General features: G+C 45.2%; 1 long non-coding RNA gene across 1 annotated transcript; it reads left to right on the forward strand.

Annotated features, from left to right (window-relative positions):
- Positions 1-1668: 1668 nt before the first annotated feature.
- LOC142803420 (uncharacterized) lies at positions 1669-3112 on the forward strand. Its single transcript, XR_012894106.1, has 3 exons — positions 1669-1697; positions 2289-2411; positions 2969-3112. It is a non-coding gene; the product is annotated as an uncharacterized LOC142803420 (long non-coding RNA).
- The last annotated feature ends 18800 nt before the right edge of the window (positions 3113-21912 follow it).

A 21912-nucleotide genomic window follows, 5' to 3' on the forward strand; every position in this document is an offset into this window, starting at 1 on the left:
TGAAGCGCAGCGAAGCCTGTGCGTCGGTGTGGTTATCAAGTGGGGATCGGCGTCGATGTATCGACGGCAACTAGCACTCGAGAAGCCTGCAATGTGTGTTTGTGTGCCGGTAACAGTTCGTTCGCTTGACTTTCCAGTCTCTCAGTTTGGTGCTGTGCGACATTTCGGATTGACAGCGTTTTGACACGTTACTTGAGTGACCCCAAGTACGTACGGAAACGTATGAACTACGCGCTCGGTTCTTGCTTCGCCACTAGTTAGCCCGTACGCTTCTATTTACTTGAGAGCAATGTACTGTTCGGAAGTGAAACGATGTTCGTTGTGAACAGTGGTGCTGTGTTGACGTTCTAAGACTTGTGAACAAGCTGTTCTCGTGCGATCGAAAATTGAAAGACAGCGTTGATAACTGTTTTGCCCTGCGAAGTCGTGGTGGGGCAGCTTGGCGCTTTTGTTTGTTAAGTCGTCACTTCTCCTTTTTGTGATAACCATAGTCCTAGCGCTGTGATGTGATCAACCAAAACTGCGAGATGCTACATTCTGTTGTGGATCGTGTTACTTCGGAAGCGCGCCTATACTGTTCTTCGGTAACAAATTGAGAGTTCTATGTGGCAGCGAGAGCCCGTGAACGTCAAGCTTCCCTCCAGCCCCCCAAAAAAGCAAAGATTTCACCGGTGCCTTGCTTTGGATGAAGTTGTAGGCCAATATCGCCTAACTACAGGTTTCCGAGTTCGTCTGGCCATCGTTTTGCACGGCACTAGAGCCTTGACAACAGCCGGTCATGGCCAGTTCTTACACTTTATCAATGGACGTGCACGCCTGGCCAGCCCTTCATTGCTGTCATTGGCAGCTTCCAGTCTGCAGATGCCCTTTGCCTGTTGGCCGTACTTGGTTCCTTATGACACAGACGGCTACTAAATGCTGCCATCGGTGAGTTGACCTTGCAGAACTAACTTTCACCGGTACTATAGTTCACGCAGTTCTATAACGTGTGCAAGTTTTTAAGCCCATCAGATGTAATGTTTCTCTATGGTAAGTTGAAGCATGAAAAATTTACTACTACTGTTATATACATACATATATTATGGAGCAAATACATAAAGTTTTTTTGTGATTTGATACAAGTGAGCTCTTGTTTGATTATGAGGTTGGGCCTGTCGATTGACCACTCTTGATAGTTGGAAAGTTAATGTGAATTGATTTTTCAGGGGCCAGGTTGCACTTAAAAAATTTGTTATTTTGGAAAATTAGTTCTATAGACGATTACCACTGTGGTAGTACTATACTTCAGTAGGACATATATATTGCGGTACGTAAATTTTACATGAGGCTTAAGTTTATTTCAAAGTGATTAGAGCAGATTTTCATCACTTTAACGAAGTGATAGCTTCCTCAAATAAGTATTAGTAGTGAGTGCTTTTAATGATTGTTTTTAAATATCTCGTTTTTGGCTCTTCACAGATCGCAGAAATTGGTTTGTTAAGGTCCTGTGATGCATCGGTTGCACATTCTGGCACATCAATCCTCATCATTACTTGGAGCACCTGTACAAAAATAGGAAGGACACATTCTCCCTAACTGTGCAAGCCTATGTCACTGCTGGATGTGGCGTGGAAGCATGCATGGCAGCCTCATCTGGAAGGACTGCAATCTGCTTGGGAGCTTCGAGGTCACAAAACTGCCTAACGGCTGGCTGCAAGGTTAGTTTTTCTTTAATACATACGATTACGTCAACACCACTTACTGTGCACAAATTGAAAACCCAAGCATGGTTGCTTTCAGTGGATACCTGTAATATTCTTACACATAATTCTTATTCAACATTTATAGAACTAAATTGCAAGATATTTAAGAATGTTGAAAGCTGAAAGCCTGCAGCTTATGAATGAAACTCCAATAATCTGAAACTCAAAAGCTTGTGCTTTGAAACGAGCACAAATACTTTTATTCCTTATTGAGCTCACGAGCTTGTGACTCCTCTGTGGATCAAGTGCTCTGGAAGGAAATAGCAAGTGGGTGAAAATTGTCTGGCTGTTCACAACTTGCCAGGAGAAAGGCCTATTGAAGAAGCCTCACTTGACATAGGGCCAGTAACTGCATCTTTACCTAATGCAGCTTTTTCTCTCTCAGTGCTCTTGCTTGTGTTTCAGCCGAACATGTTCACCACGATTGCATAGTGATATATATTTTTCTACAAATTGTACCTGACCTAAGTATGCATTGTTGATCTCTAAAGGTGACGTTCAGTGTGTTTCAAAGCTATGGCTTTTCATTTCTCTGTCTGTGGCTAGCCTATTTCAGCAGCAGAGCGATGCAGCTAGCACACATGCAATCCAAGTCATGGAGCGCTCCTTTGGTGTTCTGTGCAGGACACAGCATATCCATCCGGCAAGACACTGGTATCAACAATAATGGTGAGTGTTGGTGGCACCTGTAGAAGCCCGTTGTGTTTGTTGCGTATGATTATTTCCCCTGATGAAGTGCATTTTTGAAAGGTTTTCTTCATTTAGAATAATAGATGTCAGTAACAAGCACACTCATAATCCACAAGTTCTTTGTGTCTTCTAGACCGCCCATTTGCTCCTATATGCGGTATGGTGAGCTGGCTATGTTAGACAGCCTTAAAGTTATCAACATTGGCTGTTGTGTTGTAATGCAGTCTAACTTGTGTTTCTTAGTGAACTTATTTGTGGTCCACTTCTCGCACCTAGTGTAAAGTCAAAATAAAAGAAACTCTATTGGCTTTGTATGCCTGTCAGAAGTTTCATGCCTTCATCTATAACATTGTAGTTTTGCTCTCGTATCATAGTAAATATATTTTCAGCCTTCACTGTTTGTGTGTGTGTGTGTGTGTTGAGGCTTGTCATTGGCTTCTGAAAGTACAATATCTGTAAATATGAGCACATAAATGACAACTATACACTCTTGCATGTAGCATGGTTGTAACAATGATCTGTATTTGTCTTCTAAGTTCCAGCAGTAACAATGGGTTCGGTGCTCCACGGTCATCTACAGTGTATCAAGAACAGAGCACAGAAGACCAACAAGTATAAAGGGACTGCCAGTGACTGTTCTCCTGCTCAAAGTTTACAACCGCAGAAAGAGCACCTTGTGATGTCAGAAGCAGCTGCTGTTTAGCTTATTAGCAGTGCATTATTCAGCAGTTCCTTTGCTTGCATTCGAAATTATTTAAATTTTGCATGGAAGATACCAAACTATGACACTAATTTAAAGGCTGCTGTAGTGTTAGTGGGCAAACATTTTTGAGCTGAAGTTTTAACATGTGTGTTAAGTGCCGGCGTGCCTCTACATTTGCATGCCAGAAATCACAGCATCCATGGTCGCCAATGGTAACTGTGTTTGCATTCTTTGTAGTACAAGAAGTAAAGCCATGGATGCAGTAATCATGTACTTAGTTGATGTAATCCTTCAGTGTACACTCATCTGTATAGCACCAATGATGCCATGAGTGTATAAACTCTGGGAAGTGAATCTATGTGGATTATTTTCTTTGGAAGGAAGAGGATCATCACTACTCCTAGTATATCTTAACAGTAGATTTTAGTGCTTAGGTATTATCCCACTGCCTCTCCGTCCTTCAACAGTCTACTTATCTACTGTGTAAGTGTAACTTTTTAAATGTATACTTTGCTCGGATGGGTTTGTTCATAATGTAATGCAAGTGACTTATCATCTATACAGCTCTACTAAGACTAGAAATAAAAGTATTTATTGTTGTATGTAGCTATAGCATGCATTCATATGTGTTTTTCTAGGTGCTTGTACAATTGTTTAGCCCTACAAAAGTGCTGGTATACTCTAATAGTGAATCTGGCATCTTAAAATAGTTTGTTAGTGGAAGTAAGAATGTGTTTACAACCAATATTACTATCCTCAGATGAACTGTGAAAACTCTGTGGAAATTTATTTACAGTTTTTGAACGTTGTGAAGGCAAATGCTGTTATGTTCTTTTATTGTGGTCCCTGTTTCATGCAAATGACACATAAATACTTTGCAGTGGCATAGTATTAGTTGTTATTTTACACATATGTGCTGAGCAACATCGCAGTTGAGGCCAGCAGCAAGACATACATGCAGTGCACTGGAGCATCACCTCACATAGTGTACAGTCTTCGCCCACCAGTAAACTCAATATTTTTCAAGCAGACTAATAGACAGCTGTATGGGAACTGTGTTGGTGTGCAAACTTTGAAGTCTTCTTGAGGAGTGTTCTTCATCATTTTTGTCCAAGTGAAGTAGCTACCCAAGGCCACAACTGGTGGGAATGTGGTGGTTTCCTCTCTCCAAAAGCAATCCTACCAGCTGCCTCAATGTTAGCATGGGGTGAATTCACGAACTGGAAAAATAATTGGTCTTTGTTTTCTTGGCCGAAAGAGTCACTTCCACCGTTGAGCCACCACGACGAGCCACAATAGAAACTTTTAGCTAAATAAAGTTGATTCTACTTTTGAGAAGTGTTTTGGGGAAACGAAATGGCACCTATACCTGTCAATATAAACACTGTTTGCACCAAGGAGCTTAGTAGCTTATAATTGTATTATTCATGTATTGTCTAGAATTTACTCGCGATGTGCCAACTTTCAGCCCAAGTGTCCTAACATGCTTTGTTAGTAGGTTGTGAATGAGCCAAGCTATGTAACTAAACAGAGTGATATAGTAGACATGTACAAAATATTGATGCACAGCCCTTTTCTTTAGCATGACATTGTCAAGGGCTTTATTCTTGTGTTTTTTATAAAAACTGCTTGTCACTGGGCAGCAGCGGAAAACTATGCATCAAGCTTTTGCGAGATGGTTCGAGAAACACCGTGTTTAGACATAACAGTGCCGGTGGATTTCTCTCGTAAGTTACTTTCTGTAGTATATTCAAAATGAGTGTATTAGAATTGTTGTTTTATAGCCATTCATTTTATTATTTACACCTGAGTGTATGTATGTATCTATGGGTGTACATATGTATATGTGTGTGTGCACGTATATGTATGTATGTATGTATGTATGTATGTATGTATGTATGTATGTATGTATGTATGTATGTATGTATGTATGTATGTATGTATGTATGTATGTATGTATGTATGTATCTTTTAAATGAGAATCCGTTTATCATTGGTGAGTAAGTTTGGTAATGATTTGGCTGAATTTGTTTCTAGTTATTTCTCTTTTGAGCCATTATATATTTCAATTTGTTTTGTACTGCATAAAAATAAATGTAACCTTACACAGAATATGTGTGCTCAAAGAAGTTGTTTCATTTACCAACCTACAGTCATGGGCAAGAAATTGGGTGAAATGGAACGAACCTGCGAAGATTAGTTTAGAGCGTAGCTACTCTACATGGCATATCTCGTACAGATTGCGTTGGTTGAATATGTCGATTTCAACCTTTCAATTTTATTGAGAATAAGCAAGCTATCACCCGTGGTTGTATATGTGTGTGATATTTATGCATACTGTGATACCGGTTCGCAATTACAATTAAGGTGACAAACCTAGTCAAGCTGAATACACGAGTTTTGTCCATGCACCTTCCATCTGCACTGGAACTGTTGTTAATAAAAAATAAACTTCAGTTTAGAAATTTACTCTTGTAACCAAAAGCAGGGTATCTCTTTATCACACAAATCAAATTGCCATTGTTCTGTTTCATTCTGGACAATAGGGGACCCTCTCAGCAGAACTCGATTAGCTGCTATAGTTCATTTTAACCATTGACAGCGACATTACACTGAAGCGTGCAGCATGACAAATAGCGAGAGAGAAGACACAAACTAATCACTCTGTTTGCATCAGCTCCAACTGTCCGTGCTCTTTGGTCTAGCTGCATGTGATGATGCCCACCAAATTAGCACGAAAGCGTGTCCCTACAAAGGCAGTCAACTTGGCTGCAAGCAGTTAGCTCACTGCATGTGTAGATTTTCTTCAAAACACCGTGAAGACTGATTGCTGGTCGAATATCCAAACACGTGAAAAGTAATATACCAGGTATGATATTGGTATTTCAGTACTGGACACTTTTGCGATAAGAGAGGATGGAGGAGAAAATTATGAACCCTGAATTGTTTAATTTTTGAAGGAGCACAGTACAGCGATTTTGGAACAAAAGGGGAGTGAAAGAAGCAAGTGCGAAAGCCTACTTCTCGAAAAATTAGTACCCGCCACCACGCATGATGTCAGGCCGGGCAACCTCTTGAAAAAAAAAAGTGCTCAGTGATTCTGCGAATCGAACCAGGTACCTCCTAGATTGTAGTTGAGCGCTGTAACAGCTCGTCCACTGCAGCAGTGCTTGCATTCGCTTTATTGCTGATATATCGTCATTCCTTCAAATGAAGCCAAATGCAAAAACGTCCGGTGAAACTTTGTCAAAAATAGAAAAAATAGTTAGAATGCGTTTGCCCAAGGTTACTAGAAGATAGAAACCGCCACGTGTGAATATATAACCGTGCGCTATTTATTCTTGTACATTACTATCATGACGTTGGGATAGTCGGCTCTAACGTAGGCTACCTTCTCATAGCGTGCCAAATATAAATAAGAAAATAAAAATATATATCGGCCTGTGACAACGCTAATCAACTATTATGAGTTCACTGTCACTAGTGTCACTTTCACTAGATGAATGCTCAGTTTGCTTGCAGTATCGTTATTTAGGAAAGTTTTGGCTCAATAACTCAACTCTCCTAATTAGCATTGATTCTCACATGTAAGGACAGTCACACTTCATCTCGCTTTCTGAGTGGCTGTCACTCTCATATAACGCGTACTCCACTTTTTTACGCTCTCGGAGCATCTGACGCTGCTTTGCGGAGACTTTCCCTGACGTCTGCTGGGCCAGAAAATTGTCTTTATTATATATCAATTTAAAGCTTTCGCGAAGCCGAAACGAGAGTCTCTCTTTCTCTCTTTTCATCCTTTTCGCACGTGTGATAACGTCTCTCGAACTCAAGACTCGTATACACGTCCCTTGCTTTGTTTGCGCACTCAAACAACGCTGGACGAAATATTTGCACCATGTTTTGTGAAAAGCATTAGCACTGAGACACCTCCCGACAAGTCTCCCTCATTTTACGTAGACATATACCTAAGCGTAAGCGTATGCACGTTCTCGCATTCCGACTTTATAAACATGCTGTGGTGCATGAAACCAGCGAAATCGCGCTCACAATTTCATTTGATTACTGCTGCTATCTATTTCCGCACAATTCGTCTGCAGGCACCAAAGTCGGTCACGTGTCTTGTAATAAGAATATTGTAACAAAGGCTACCATTGACTATAGGTACAAAACACCCTTACGTTCACCACTATACCGTGCTAGATTGCACCGAATTAGTTAAGTAGCAGCGCAGCTTCAATGAAATGTAAAGTAACTGGTCGCGTTAAATAGGGGAAGGCATTCGAGGCACATTTTAAAACATTGCATGCATCGATTTATGTGTGGTTTGATTTATGTGGTGCACCTGGAGGGTTGTTTACTTGTACTTGGCGAGATAGTGCATGGATTGCTCGGTGGCTTAAGGCCATCGAGCAATTATTTTTTTTAGCTACAGTTCTTCATTAGAGGCGAGTGCTTGGCTTTGCACAGCCCACCAAAACGTCTATTACAACGTACGCGGCATCCCGTAAGCGCTGTAGCAGACGCTCACGGAACTGAAACTTAGATGCAGCAAATCATTGGCTATCATCGTATACTCTCGATGCTAGACGCCTTGCGTGCTACCTTGATATTATCGGCACACACTTCTTTCTATCCTTGTCGTTTCATCGGCTATCGTGTGTCCTCCTTGCCCTCTTAAGTGCCGAATAAGTTAAATTCATACCCGCGCTATAGTAATCCCTCCAGATAAGAGAATTTTTGGCTAAGAAAATGCGTAGCCAAAGAGAAAGCTTTGTGAATTCGGCCCCAGATTATTTGTTTTTGAGTTAATCATCATTTCCCGGTTGATGACGACAGCTATTTTACGTTCAGAAGCAGTGCCGCTGACGCCTACAATTTTTATGAAACGAGCTCTTTCACACGACTGCGTTAAAAAAGAAGAGCCCAAAGGATTCTTAATTTCGTATGTCATTATGTAAGTCCCAGTATTGCACCCTTACGTGACAATTTATTTTTGTTTGTTTTTTGCTCCACTTTCCGCGGTTTACATGTACCTGTTTAATTTTCTTTCGTCCTGCTTCACGTTTTATCATTCTTGCAACAGCAGTCTATTTCGGCGATCTGTGTTTCAATACGAGAGTTAAAAGGTACAAATTCTCTTCTCCTTTCGAAGGCCACGTGCACGGACAAAAAGACGAAGGATAACAGTAATGCACGACAGCAATACAGTAGAAAAAATACTGGGAAATTCGCCTGCTACTCGGACAATCCCCTGCATTGAGTATGGCCTGAGAGATGAGATGAAAAGGAAGAAGGCAAAAGAACGCTATAGCTGTTAACATCATTCCCTGTCAAATTTTGGCACTTCACAACTATTTTCATTAGTTCATTATTCTACATGCCATTGGGTCGTTCGATATATCCGGTCACTGTCATATTTTGTTCATTCCTGTGGAAATCAATTTCTTCATCATCCCTCTTCAAAATTTAAGGTTCCTTTATGAGAAACACCGGTTACATGGCCGATCCCCTGTTGTGGGTGGGAGCCATATATCAAGGAACAAGCAAGCAAGATCCCACCGCGCACGATTTATTGCTGATCTCCCGTGGTGGGTTGAGCCACAGGGTTTCCTATACACGGTGTCCCACATAACTTAAGCCAAGAATTCGAAAATGAACGACACTTCAGTGGGTTATTGAACCAAACGCGTACTTCTCGCACTAGCCTGTAGGTACTCAGGCTTTTTTTATTTCTCCTCAAATAATAAATAATATTTTTTTTTACTTTTCTAATCATGAGCTGGAAACCTCAAATACGAAAAGTGTGATGTAGAGCACTTTCAGAAACCACCGACTAAATTGTTTCGTGTACGATACGCCAAGCGCTGTTATTTTTTCTGCTTTCTAAAGAAAGCCCATAGCAGCACTATAGCAGTGCGCTCGCAGTCCGTCACACGGCTTCTTTTCACGTTTCGCGGGCTTTCTTTACAACGTGGAAAAAATAACAGCACGAGACCTATCATACAGGAAAAAATTTTGTCGGTGGTTTCTGAAAGTGCCCTACATTCCAATGTTCATATTTTGTGTTTCCAGCTCATAATTAAAAAGTTAGGTAATTAATAATCATAAATAAATGGTATTGTGAGACATAAAATATAGCCTGAGTACCAACAGGCTAGTGCGAGTACTATGCGTTTGGTTCAATTCGCCTTCTAAGTACCTCTCACTTTCAAGTTCTTGCATCAAGTTATGAGGACACCCTGTATATATACACAAGGTGGAACTTTGGTGTTAGAGTCTTTGAGATCTGCAGCGCACGGCACTTCTTCATGGATATGCCGTGATTTTTTTTATTGGAAACAAAACCAAGACACAACCATAAACAAAGCCACAAGTGCATTCGAAGCCCGCAAGTTGGGAGACTGTCGGAAAGTTTGTGTACTTCTTAATAATCGCGTATTGTGTGAGGGACCAAAGCGCCAGAGTTCCCTTTAGTTAATTTTAGGAACGTCTATGGGCTAAGCGAGTCCTCTATATAGGTTCCGACCGAACAACCAGCCGTCGCCAGCAGCCTAACAACAATGATGAAGATAGGTAAAGGTTGAAATATTAAGCACTGGCTCCAATAAGTCATGTGTCAAAGTTGATTGAAAAAAAAACGCTAGGCCTGCGCGGAAGGTGCAGCACAGTCACGGCGAAAAATAGAAGTGCGGTTTTTTCAGGGCTTTTTCTAAACACTCATTGGGTAACTGCTGCAGGCACACTTGCTGAGAACTCACTAAGGCATCAATAATAAAAAGTTAGGGTAGTAGGCTGGCATTCGCCATGCTACCTTGGTCATTCATCTGAGAAGCGTGGTATTTGCTAAACTATTGTAGTTTAACACGTGTTAAAAAAACTGGAGAAAAAATTGGGTATTTAGAAGAAGGGCTGCCGTATTTGAAGATCGATATGCCCAGGAGACTGCGAGTGAATGATTGGGAGACTAATTTGCGCTTTAGAGGAATGTGAGCCGATCTAGAACTCTTTTTAAAACCTATCAGTCAAACAGAAATGCTTTGTTGGATAAACATCTGTAAAAACTATCGCTGCTTATAACATCGCTTACCTTCAACATCTTGACATTTAAAAGTACGCTGCCTGCTTGATCCTCTGTTTGTAGCTGCTTTTTGTTGTGCGTCCAATTCATAGGTGTTCGAGAACAAACGTACTTCGCTATTGTCGGCAACTCTTTGGGGGGGGGGGGGGGGGCGGCGACCGTCTGCCGGCTTCGAAGTTTCATGCTCTTTCGTTTGTTCGTGTCTGAAGCGTTCCTCCAGTTGGTAGCACACCGCTCGTACTTTGAGTGTTTTCTGTTTTTTCCCCTTTTTTCCCCCCACCCCCCAAAAACATTTTGAATCACTGCCACCTAACTTGAAATAAAATGACGACTGGACTTCTTTGCTTTATAGCTTTTTTTTCTTTTTAGAAGGCAATTCAGGAACACGCGCCACCACCAGGAGATGACGACACTACTAACCTCTTTAAAACTTACTCGCCGAGGATAACACGGCGCCATTGAGAAAGACATGTCTTTCTATCGAAACGTCGGCCAGCCTGTCTGAGCCGCTTCCACTGTTCACCCTGATTATCCCACTACGTTGTTTCCATCTGTCGGCTCATATCTTTTGTATTACCATCCCTTTGTGTAATATGTGATGCGCGAATGAGACCCCGAGAGTTCTAACGATGAACCCGGCTGAAGCGGGGGTGACGATGATGAGGAGGAGGATTATTTTATTATGATTATGATGATGATTATTAAAAGTTTATTTGGGTCCAAAGAAGACGCAGGGGAGACCCCGAGCTACCCAGCTAGTCCCGCGTAAAAACCGTCAAGCAGAGCTTATCGGGGATGACAAGAGCGGGTCATATCCTCTGCATGGAGGGCGCACACGATAACATATCATACCACATGCCAGGTCTGTCATCGATTATTTCTCAAGCAAACTGCTCAAAAGAACGCCGTCAGGTTTTCACAAGGAGCATGAATGATCGCCAGTGCAAGGTTGGGGACAGGGAGGCTGCGTGGCTCGAAGGGCATGTGTCGACTGACATTAAGAGACGACTCGTAAACTTGCTGTGTACTCAACGCTGACTCCATGCCTAAAGATTTGACAGTCCCAAAAACGCTTCAACCTCTAGAGTGGCTATAACTGTGTTTCAGTGAGTTATGTGAAATAGAATTTAAAACAATTAGTTACTAGCATTACTTCGTATAACATGGCAATTTGTTGCTGTCGCATAAGTGGCATCGCCCTTACAGTAGTTTCATTGCTGGAAATGAGTCGTTATGGAAATACTCACGCATATAATTAGCCTCGGTCATGCTGTTTTGAACCAGGGAGAGAGAGGTGCCATTACTGAAAAGCAGAGAATTTCGCCGGCGGATAAAATTGTTTAAATTGCTACTCATCATCGAGATTGGAAAGGGCGATAGAAAGACAAGATGAGAGAGAGAAAAAGGTCATTAATGGTAAAGTAGAACAAAAATATACACCAAGAAAGAACAGCTGTTTGCTCTTGGGCGTCGGTACATGCGTTCGTAAAGTCGCTTATTGCGTGCTTTCAGGGTGCAACTAAAGTTTGTTGAGCTGACGGACACTATCTATATATGTGAATAGAAGTTTCATTGCAGGCCTCTGTTGCGTGAAGCAGGCTAAAAAGCCGAAGACAAAGTCCAGGGGTAAAAAACTTTGTGGTATGCAATGTTTGTTGAGAACAAGCTCATCGGCATACGCTCGATGCTCATGAAACACATGAAACGTCGTTTTGCTTTGCCAACAAATGCTTACCGCTGATTCAGCATACGCCTATTTTGAATCTACGTTGCTCACTCTTTGTCATTCTGGATAACCGGCTGCAGTGGAATGATCGAGCCTCAATCAGTACCCGACAATATATTATTATACCATAATGCTGCCGTGGCCGTTACGGCAGGGTTGCCGTTGGAAAGATCTGAAAAAAAGCGCAAATCAAGCCTAATGTAATGAAAGTGGCCATATAATTCATATTGCCACTACCATTTCACTCGCGAAGGACTGAAGGCACATTACGAATAGATATTTTATTATAAAAATAATATACATATGACTCAGAGCTCGCCGTAGAATTTTGCCTCATGAATGCTTACGTAACTAAAAAATCATACACTTCTGATACCGACCGTGGCGACCGAATTTTCCATAGACGCGAAAATGCTTGATGCCCGTGTGCTTAACTTGGCGTGCACATTGAAGCACTCCGCGTGGTCAAAATCTTTTGAGCCTTCCACTATATGCGGCGTCTGTCATGATCATAAGGTGGTTTTGGCGGGTTAAACTCCAACAATTGAAAATTGGTAACTAAAGTGAAAGTCGAGTACCATTTGCCAGGGAAATTCAAGGGTTGTTCAAAAAGGAAAACAATTGCAGTTTGTTCAGAGGCTATGAAAACATTACTTTTCTCTTTCAAACGCTGTTCAATAGTTTTAAGCACCTGTACACACCATTCGTGAAGGAGCGCACAACTTGTTTGTTAGTTGTCCACTATGCGCTGTATGGACTCTGTCAGAATAGGGTATCGCAAGCTTGCCCAAGCTTTATACAGAGGTCCCCAAACGTATGCGTGAATACACTTGCGTATTATATTACACAAACTCTTTCCCAGGGAACGCTTTGTCAGCGTAACTTATTCTAACTCACATACTTGGACATTACCGAATCAAAGCCATCCACAGCTAGTCAAGCCGTACATCTGCTGTTCACGTGACTTTGCTTCTCGGTAGAGTGCAACACGCGAGTGTTTTTTGTGTTTTTTCTTGAAAAACTTCGAGGCAAAAGTTTTGAAAAAAATTTTGATGTGTCTATCTATCTATGAGGAGACCGCCAGGTGGCGCCGAGGAGTGCACACGCGTTCACATCAGCTCCATTAATCATCATGCCTAGCAGCGGTTAAAATCATGTGACTACCAGTAAAACTACGGGAATTGTGCAGGAAGACGTCGGGTACACGCCGACACCACATTTTTGAACACGCAATCTCGGTTTTCTCTGAAAAGTGAAGACCTTCGGCAGAGCATGCCAACCCGCCATGGTAAGCCTCGCGGCGAAGCGGAATGCGGAGTCCTTGCAGCCAGCTCTCGGCCCACGCGTCGTGCTGCACCTACCCGAACCCCAACGGACAACTACCCGGAACTGGCCCAGGCACTTATGGACACGGATGACCAAGACATCGAAACCCAAGTCAGCTCTGTGGTGGACGCGAACGAAGATTTCCTTTCACCTGACGAGGTGCCACAAGGGGAATCTACTAGCGACGCCGAGAACGAGGAAAAAGACTCCGCGGAAGAACGTGACGACGAAGCCAAGAATGGTCAGTGGCAGGTAGCAATGTCATTGCGACAGCGAAAACGCATCAGGAAACAAGAACGTGCAGCCAGTGATGACAGTGTTGCTCGAGGCGTAACTGAGAGCACCAGCTTCGGTGCTAGAACGCTTGCAGAAGAGCGACGCGGAAGAGCATCTGAAAGGGGCCGACGACGAACGCGCGCGGCGCCGCTGCCCAAAAACAATATGAAGGTTATCATGCGGCCCAGACCAGGGTTAGTTGTGAAGGAACTAAAAGCATACCAGGTTGCGCGAGCGATAGAACATGTGAGCGGTGACCCGGAGGCCTGTAACAGCCACAAATTTCTGCTTCGCCTTCGCAACGGATCAAACATACTTATTACAAGCACTCCCTACTAAGATGTAGAAAAACAGATCTTGAAGATAAAGACACTGAAGCTCAATGGCACCAACTATGCCGTAAACACCTACATATCCACTCCTGCTGGATACTTGAAAGGAGTGGTACACGGATTATAAAGCGAAACGCCAGAAGCTGAACTCCTGAGCCATCTCCGAGTGCGCACTCAAGGAGTGACGCTTGTTCAAGCCCGCATGCTCGGACAGTCACAAACTGCAGTTATCACGTTCGGTGGACCAATACTGCCGCTCTTCGTGTATTATTACGGTGGCGAAATGCCGTGCGTGCCTCATCAACCCACACGGCAGTACTGTGAACTCTGCAAGAGCCAGGGACATAGGATGGATGTTTGTCCCACACCAATGACAAAAGCGTGCAGCAACTGCCGCCTAAAAGACCCACCTGAAGACCACACTTGCGATCTGGAATGTGCCCTGTGCGGCAGACGCCATCCCACGGCGGCATCGGAGTGCACCAAAAAACTCAAACGCGTCCCTAAAAAGGGCCGGTTGCTGCTATCGCACCAACACAGCACACCACAAGCCGCTGGCATACTCCAGAGACGCTGGTTCAGCACGGACCGTGACGACTCGGCACCGCCAGGCGGGGCCCGTTCCAGTTCCCGATCCGGGTCTCGATCTACATCCCGATCCAGGTCCGGCTCTCGAGACCGCTTCAACTCCAGGAACTGTGACCACAAGCCGGCCCAAGCAAAGCAACAGCACAAGGGGAAGAAGGCGCAGAAAACTAAAGTGAAGAACCAGGTGAGCTGGGCAGCAAAATCCTCCCTACACTCACTCCAAACACCACAACTCATGCGCTTAGAACGCGAATTAGAGATAATGCGGGTGAGAATAGGTGACCTAGAACGTGAAGATAGGGAACTAAAAAAGCAACAAACGCAGCACCGGCAACAAAACTCTACACCCGTCTGGAGTGGCAAGAAATTGCAGACGCAACCGAATGCAGAAGGCGACTCAATAATTACGTCGTCGATGATGAAAGAAACGTTAAAGGAAGTTATACCGACAGTTGTAGAGGAAGTAATGATAAAGGTAGATGGAAAGCTCGAGATTCTGGACAAGAAAATCCAGGCACAACATTCACGAAAGCCTTGCGAAAGCATGCCACAGTCATCAACATCAAAGAAAAAGCTGAGAAAATTTACAACAGGCACGGACTGTCGGCCATGAACCAGGAGACGCATAATGGCTAAATATAAAACGCAGCGGCCAGAAAAGTGCAAAATATGGCCGTGGAACTGCCGTGGTTTCTGGTGGAAAGGAGGGCAACTGTTGCAGCTAGTGGCGTCGCAACAAAAGCCACCTGCTGTCATAGCAGTCCAGGAAGCCGGAACACAACCAAAGTTACGGGGCAACAAAACTTATAGTGCCGGGGACGCAGAATGGAAAGTTGCTACATTAGTCAATAAATCAATTACAGCAATATGTCATCAGCCCATAGAAGAAACGGATATTCCGCATATAACAGAAATAACCTACAAAGGGAGCCAAGGAAAGAGTGCCTTCTTACTTAATATCTATAGTCTCCCTAAACAAAAGAGCGCACCGTTCGGCAAGCTCTTTCAAGAGACAGGAAAACTAGCGAAAGGGAATCCATTAATCATAGTTGGGGACTTTAATGCCAGGCATACAAGCTGAGGATATAAGATGCAAGACACCAAAGGCAAGAATACCGCAAGACAATTAGAGAAACTGAAAATGACGCTGATAATGCCACATTAAATAAGCAGCGCCAAGAGAACAACGAAGAACACGCGCAGCGGGAGAAGAAGACGAGGTTCTCTTCCGATCAGTTTGCCAGTGTTCTGGTACAATTAAAGTGAGTTTCCTGGATTCGACTGCTGCTGTTTCTGCATTGTGACACTGGTGGAGGCGCTGGGTACATGTTCGGGACGCCTGACAACAGCCCCGCATCTGGTCAAGAAAGACTTCCGCGCATCGACACCCCCGTTCACCGCAGCAGCCGGCGCCTGTTAGGCCTCAGCCCGGAGTTTGGTCCATTGCCGGAAAGCGTGACTGTGCCAGAAAGCATGACGGCGCCTGGAAGCACTGGCCCCAACATGTCCAGCCCCAGCACGACACAGGTGACTGTTTTGAACCCTCGACTTCCGGTTGACTTCCACGGAAACGCATATGAAGATGCACATGACTGGCTCGAGGAATTCGAGCACACAGCGAATGTTAACGGTTGGAACACCACACAGAAATTGGGCTACGTTTATTTTCCGCTTCAAGACGGAGCCCGAACGTGGTTCACGAATCGCGTGTGGTCGTCTTGGGACGAGTTCCGTCAGAAGTTTCTCGACACGTTCGCGAGCACTGAAAGACGAGAAATTGCACAGCGTCTCCTCGAGTCACGGATTCAGAAACCAAATGAATCCGTTACGATGTTTGTGAGGACATGGCGCGGCTATTTCGTCGAGCAGATCCTAATATGCCCGAAGCCAAAAAGGTTAGCCACCTCATGCGGGGCATTAAGGAGCAGCTGTTCGCTGGCCTCGTACGAAACCCGCCTACAAGTGTGGATGAATTCTCCAAGGAGGCGACATCTATCGAACGCGCACTGCATCTACGTTGTCGCCAGTATGACCGCCCAACCCACAGTGCACCGATCAGCGTGGCAGCCACTACCACAGCAACAACACCCGACGAAGGTTCTTTGCGCCAACTAATACGAGAAATCGTACAAGAAGAGGTCAAGAAACTCGTCGCCAAACCAAACGACTGCGCGATCACCTCAGTAACGGAAGTTGTACGCCAGGAGATCAGGCAAGCGCTCTCGCTTCCTGAGCCGAACACGAGCACTCCCAGGGCAAGCTATGCAGACGTAGTCCGCCGACAGCCAGCGAACGTGCCGACACCACATCAGTACCACCAGCAACATCCACCGACAACGCCTTGGTACTACAGAGAAACTTCGATGCCGAGGCGGCCACCACTTCGCAAAACAGACATCTGGCGTACCCCTGATCATAGGCCCCTGTGCTTTCACTGTGGGGAAGCAGGCCACATCGTTCGGTATTGCCCGTATCGCGCCGCAGGGTACCAAGGGTTTCCTTCTACGGTTCCTCAGCGCCATTTTAACGGAACACCTGACGTCGACACGAATGTCATGACCCCGCGGGATATTCCTCCTGGGTTTCGGTCACGCTCACCCTCTCCTGGGCGTTATTCTCCATCTTCTAGACGGAGCACCACTGACATGCCAAGAGGGAGATCTCCTAGTCCACGCCGGGGAAACTAAAAGCAGCGACCTCGGGGGGGGGGGGGGGGGGGGAAGATTGCGAATCGTCGAAGTGCTGAAAATCCCCCATTACTGCCGAGAGAAGAGAGACACATTTTCAATGAATCGACGAAGATTGGGGTTGTTACTGCCGAAGTTGCAATTACGATTGACGGACATGACGTCATGGCATTGGTCGAAACTGGCGCGGACTTCTCAATAATGAGTGAGAGTCTGGCAGACACGCTCAGGAAGGTTAGAATGGAATGGACAGGACCGCAGATTAGAGGAGCTGGAGGGCAGCTACTCACACCTACCGGAAAGTGCACCGCAAGCATGAAGATAGGGGATGCATCCTTCGTCGCAACTTTTGTTATCCTTTCTGAGTGTTGCAAACAGGCAATCTTGGGGATGGATTTCTTGCGGGAATATGGTGCCATCATAAATATTCCGGACGGTGTACTGACCTTTTCAGCGGATCAAACCGCAGCGCTACACCGAAAATCCCTACGAGTCATTGACGATGTGACCGTACCTCCGTTATCGTGCCGCCTTGTTTCAGTCACGTGCAGCGAGCAGAATACTGGAGAAGGAATCGCTGAACAAGTATTGACGCTCCTACTTTCTCGTGGTGTTGCAATTGCCAGAAGTATCGTCAATGTTGTGTGCGGTGAAGCAGAGGTTCTGTTGATGAATTTTACCAACGAGCGACGACACATTACACAAGGCACTACAGTTGCCTACTTCGACGAGATCACCGAAATCCGCGAGTGCTATGTAGTACAACAGGACGAGCCGCAAGCCACGTCAGCCCCACCACCTATTGACGTAAGCTCGGATTTGTCACCAGCGCAGAGACAGCGTCTACTACATCTTCTGCACCAGTTCAAAGACTGTTTTTCATCGACCTCGAGGGTCAGTCAAACGCCACTGACGAAACATCGGATAATAACGGAGGAGACGGCAAGGCCAATACGACAGAATCCATACCGCGTAGCACCGAAAGAGCGTGAAGCAATCCAAGAACAAGTGAAGAAAATGCTCGATGATGACGTCATCCAGCCGTCAAGAAGTCCTCGGGCGTCGCCGGTAGTGCTGGTTAAAAAGAAAGACGGAAGCTTGCGATTTTGTGTCGACTACCGCAAGCTGAACCGTGTGACAAAGAAAGACGTGTACCCATTACCGCGCATCGATGATTCACTCGACAGGCTGAGGTATGCACGCTACTTTTCGTCAATGGACCTCAAAAGTGGGTATTGGCAAATTGAAGTCGACGAGCGAGATAGAGAAAAAACGGCTTTTGTAACGCCTGACGGGCTTTATGAATTTAAAGTCTTGCCATTTGGATTGTGCTCAGCCCCCGCCACATTTCAGAGACTGATGGATACCGTTCTGTCAGGCCTTAGGTGGCAGACATGTCTGGTCTATCTGGACGACGTCATTGTTTTTTCAAAAACATTTGAGGAACACCTGAGCAGGCTGCTATCGGTATTCAGGGCAAAAAGATCTGCCGGCCTGACACTGAAACCCGAGAAGTGTCACTTCGGTTTCAAGGAGCTTCAATTTTTAGGTCATGTGGTGAGCCATGAAGGTGTTCGACCTGATCCCGATAAGATTGCGGCCGTCAGAAAATTTTCGGAACCAAAAGACAAGAAAGCAGTCAGGCGTTTCCTTGGCCTATGTGCATACTACCGAAGGTTTATTGCCAATTTCTCCCACATAGCCTCGCCGTTAACACGACTCACAAGAGAAGACGTTTCGTTCACATGGGGCGACGATCAACAGGTGGCATTTGACGATCTCCGACAATGCCTGCAGACTCCCCCTGTGCTTGCTCACTTTGATGAGGATGCTCCTACCATGGTCCATAAAGATGCCAGCAACGTGGGTTTAGGCGCTGTACTCGTCCAGTGGCAAGACTCAGCCGAGCGTGTGATCGCATATGCTAGTAGGACGCTTTCCCGCGCCGAGTCCAACTACTCTACAACGGAAAAAGAGTGTCTTGCTGTCGTATGGGCGGTTATGAAGTTTCGTCCGTACCTCTATGGTCGTTCCTTCCACGTAGTCAGCGACCATCATTCCCTCTGCTGGATGACCAACTTGAAAGACCCGTCTGGTCGGCTCGCACGGTGGAGCTTACGCCTTCAAGAGTTTGATATGACGGTCGTGTATAAGTCCGGACGGCAGCACGCCGACGCCTATTGCTTATCAAGGTCACCGATAAAGCGCGATGATGACACAGACGATGAGAGCATGGCGTTTGTAGGAGTCGTTGACACCACTACGACTTCGTGCAAGCAGAAAGAAGACAGTGAGTTGCTTCCTCTTATTGAATTTTTGAATGGCCGGACAACAACCGTCCCTAGAAGATTTGCAAGGAGCCTGCCGTCATTCTGCTTACGTAGTGGTGTTCTCTATAAGAAGAACTTTTCCCCCAGAGGAAGCACCCACCTACTTGTCGTTGCGACGTCACTTCGTGAGGAGATACTTTGTGCTTGCCACGATGAGCCAACGTCTGGTCATCTCGGATACACACGCACATTGGCAAGAATCCAACAGAAATACTACTGGCCAAGACTTCCAGCTATTGTGAAGCATTACGTGCGCACGTGCCTCGATTGCCAACGACGAAAATCGCCACCGTTAAAACCAGCTGGACTATTACAACCAATTCAAGTGCCCACGGTACCATTTGCCAAAATTGGAATGGATCTCCTTGGACCATATCCGACTTCCCATGCTGGCAACAAGTGGGTAATAGTCGCCACTGATTATCTTACGCGCTATGCGGAAACAAAGGCTTTGTCAAGTGGCACCGCCATTGAAACCGCACGATTCTTCGTAGAAAATATCGTCCTGAGGCACGGTGCTCCAACAATCATAATAACGGATCGAGGTGCCGCTTTCACGGCCGCGCTCCTGAAGACAGTGCTTGAGCTCAGTGGAACAGCCCATCGGAAAACCACTTCCTATCATCCACAAACCAACGGCTTAACAGAACGCCTCAACAAGACTCTTGCGGACATGTTGAGTATGTACGTGGACGTGGATCACAAGAACTGGGACGACATTCTACCGTACATCACGTTCGCCTATAATACAGCGCAACAAGAAACTACACGAAGAACGCCGTTCAGTCTCCTTCATGGCCGTGAAGTGACGACGATGCTTGACGCCATGTTACTGCACGACTGCAATGACATCGATTTGGACGCTGCATCTTTTACCCAACGAGCAGAAGAAGCGAGGCAGCTTGTGCGCGTCCGAATCACCCAGCAGCAAAATTATGACGCCCAACGTTATAATCTGCGACACCGACATGTCGTCTATCGGGCCGGCGACAAAGTCTGGGTATGGAGTCCTATCCGCCGCCGGGGACTGTCCGAAAAATTGCTGAAGAAGTATTTTGGCCCCTACAGAGTTTTACAACGCCTGAGCGACGTTAATTACGTGGTCGTTCCGGACAACCCCTCGACAACTCGCCAGCAAAAACCAGAAATCGTGCACGTTGTGCGAATGAAGCCCTACTTTTCGGACTGATTTACACCATGCATCTACTCCACCGTCTTTTGTAGAAGAGCATCGGGACGCTGCTCTCTGGAGGGGGGGGGGGGGGGGCAAATGCCACATTAAATAAGCAGCGCCAAGAGAACAACGAAGAACACGCGCAGCGGGAGAAGAAGACGAGGTTCTCTTCCGATCAGTTTGCCAGTGTTCTGGTACAATTAAAGTGAGTTTCCTGGATTCGACTGCTGCTGTTTCTGCATTGTGACAATAACTGACCCTGCTTTAACAACGAGAATAGGCTACAGCGTATCCATGGACACAAGTCTGGACTTGACGATAGTACAAAATTGCCACAGCGTGGACTCGTACAACACCCTTGAAAACCTGGGCAGTGATCATTACGTACTAAGCCCCACAATCTGCTCCGGCCGAATCCGCAAACACATCGGCACAGCTAAAATTACAGACTGGCATGCAAATAGAAAATCGCTAAAAGCGCAGGTGACCTCCATAGACGATTTGGACGAGTGGTGCAAAGTAATTCGAAATTTAAAGCAAATGCACACCAAAACTGTCGCCAGAACAGATGACACCCCTGAAGTAGACGCTTACCTTCTCCACCTGTGGAAAGCAAGAAGACACCTCACTAAAAGATGGAAAAGGCGAAAGTAATATAGGAAACTCAAAACGAAAATTAAAGAAATAACGCAGCAAGCCGAACAGTATGCTAATGAACTCGCGACAGCACACTGGGAACAATTTTGCGATTCACTAAATGGAACCTTAGGAACAGCCAAGACATGGAATATCCTCAGAGCCATGATTGATCCTTTGAAAACTAAACGCGAAGGACAAAAATCTCCAGAAATATTATTGCACACATATACAGGCACATGAGATGACCTCCTTCAAGGCATCTATACTAAGTGTTTCGGCGCCCGAGCCATCACAGCCCCTTACCAGGCTAAATAAACTGGGCTCCCAAACTCAGAACTGGATGCACCTTTCACGCAAGCCGACGTCAGAGCGGCAATTGTCAGCATGAAACGCAACACAGCGCCTGAGGCGGATCAAATCACCAATGCCATGATTCGCAACATGAATGACGAAGCCATAACAGTGCTTCTAAACTTCATTAACAAACACTGGGTAAACGGCACTATGCCTCAGCAATGGAAGCATGCTGCAATAATTATGATACCCAAACCAGGAAAGAAGTTGGCAATAGAAAACCTCAAGCCAATCTCTCTTACCTCGTACTTAGGCAAAGTGTTTGAG

This window comes from Rhipicephalus microplus, chromosome 3 (genome assembly GCF_043290135.1).
Source record: "Rhipicephalus microplus isolate Deutch F79 chromosome 3, USDA_Rmic, whole genome shotgun sequence".
Taxonomy (NCBI): domain Eukaryota; kingdom Metazoa; phylum Arthropoda; class Arachnida; order Ixodida; family Ixodidae; genus Rhipicephalus; species Rhipicephalus microplus.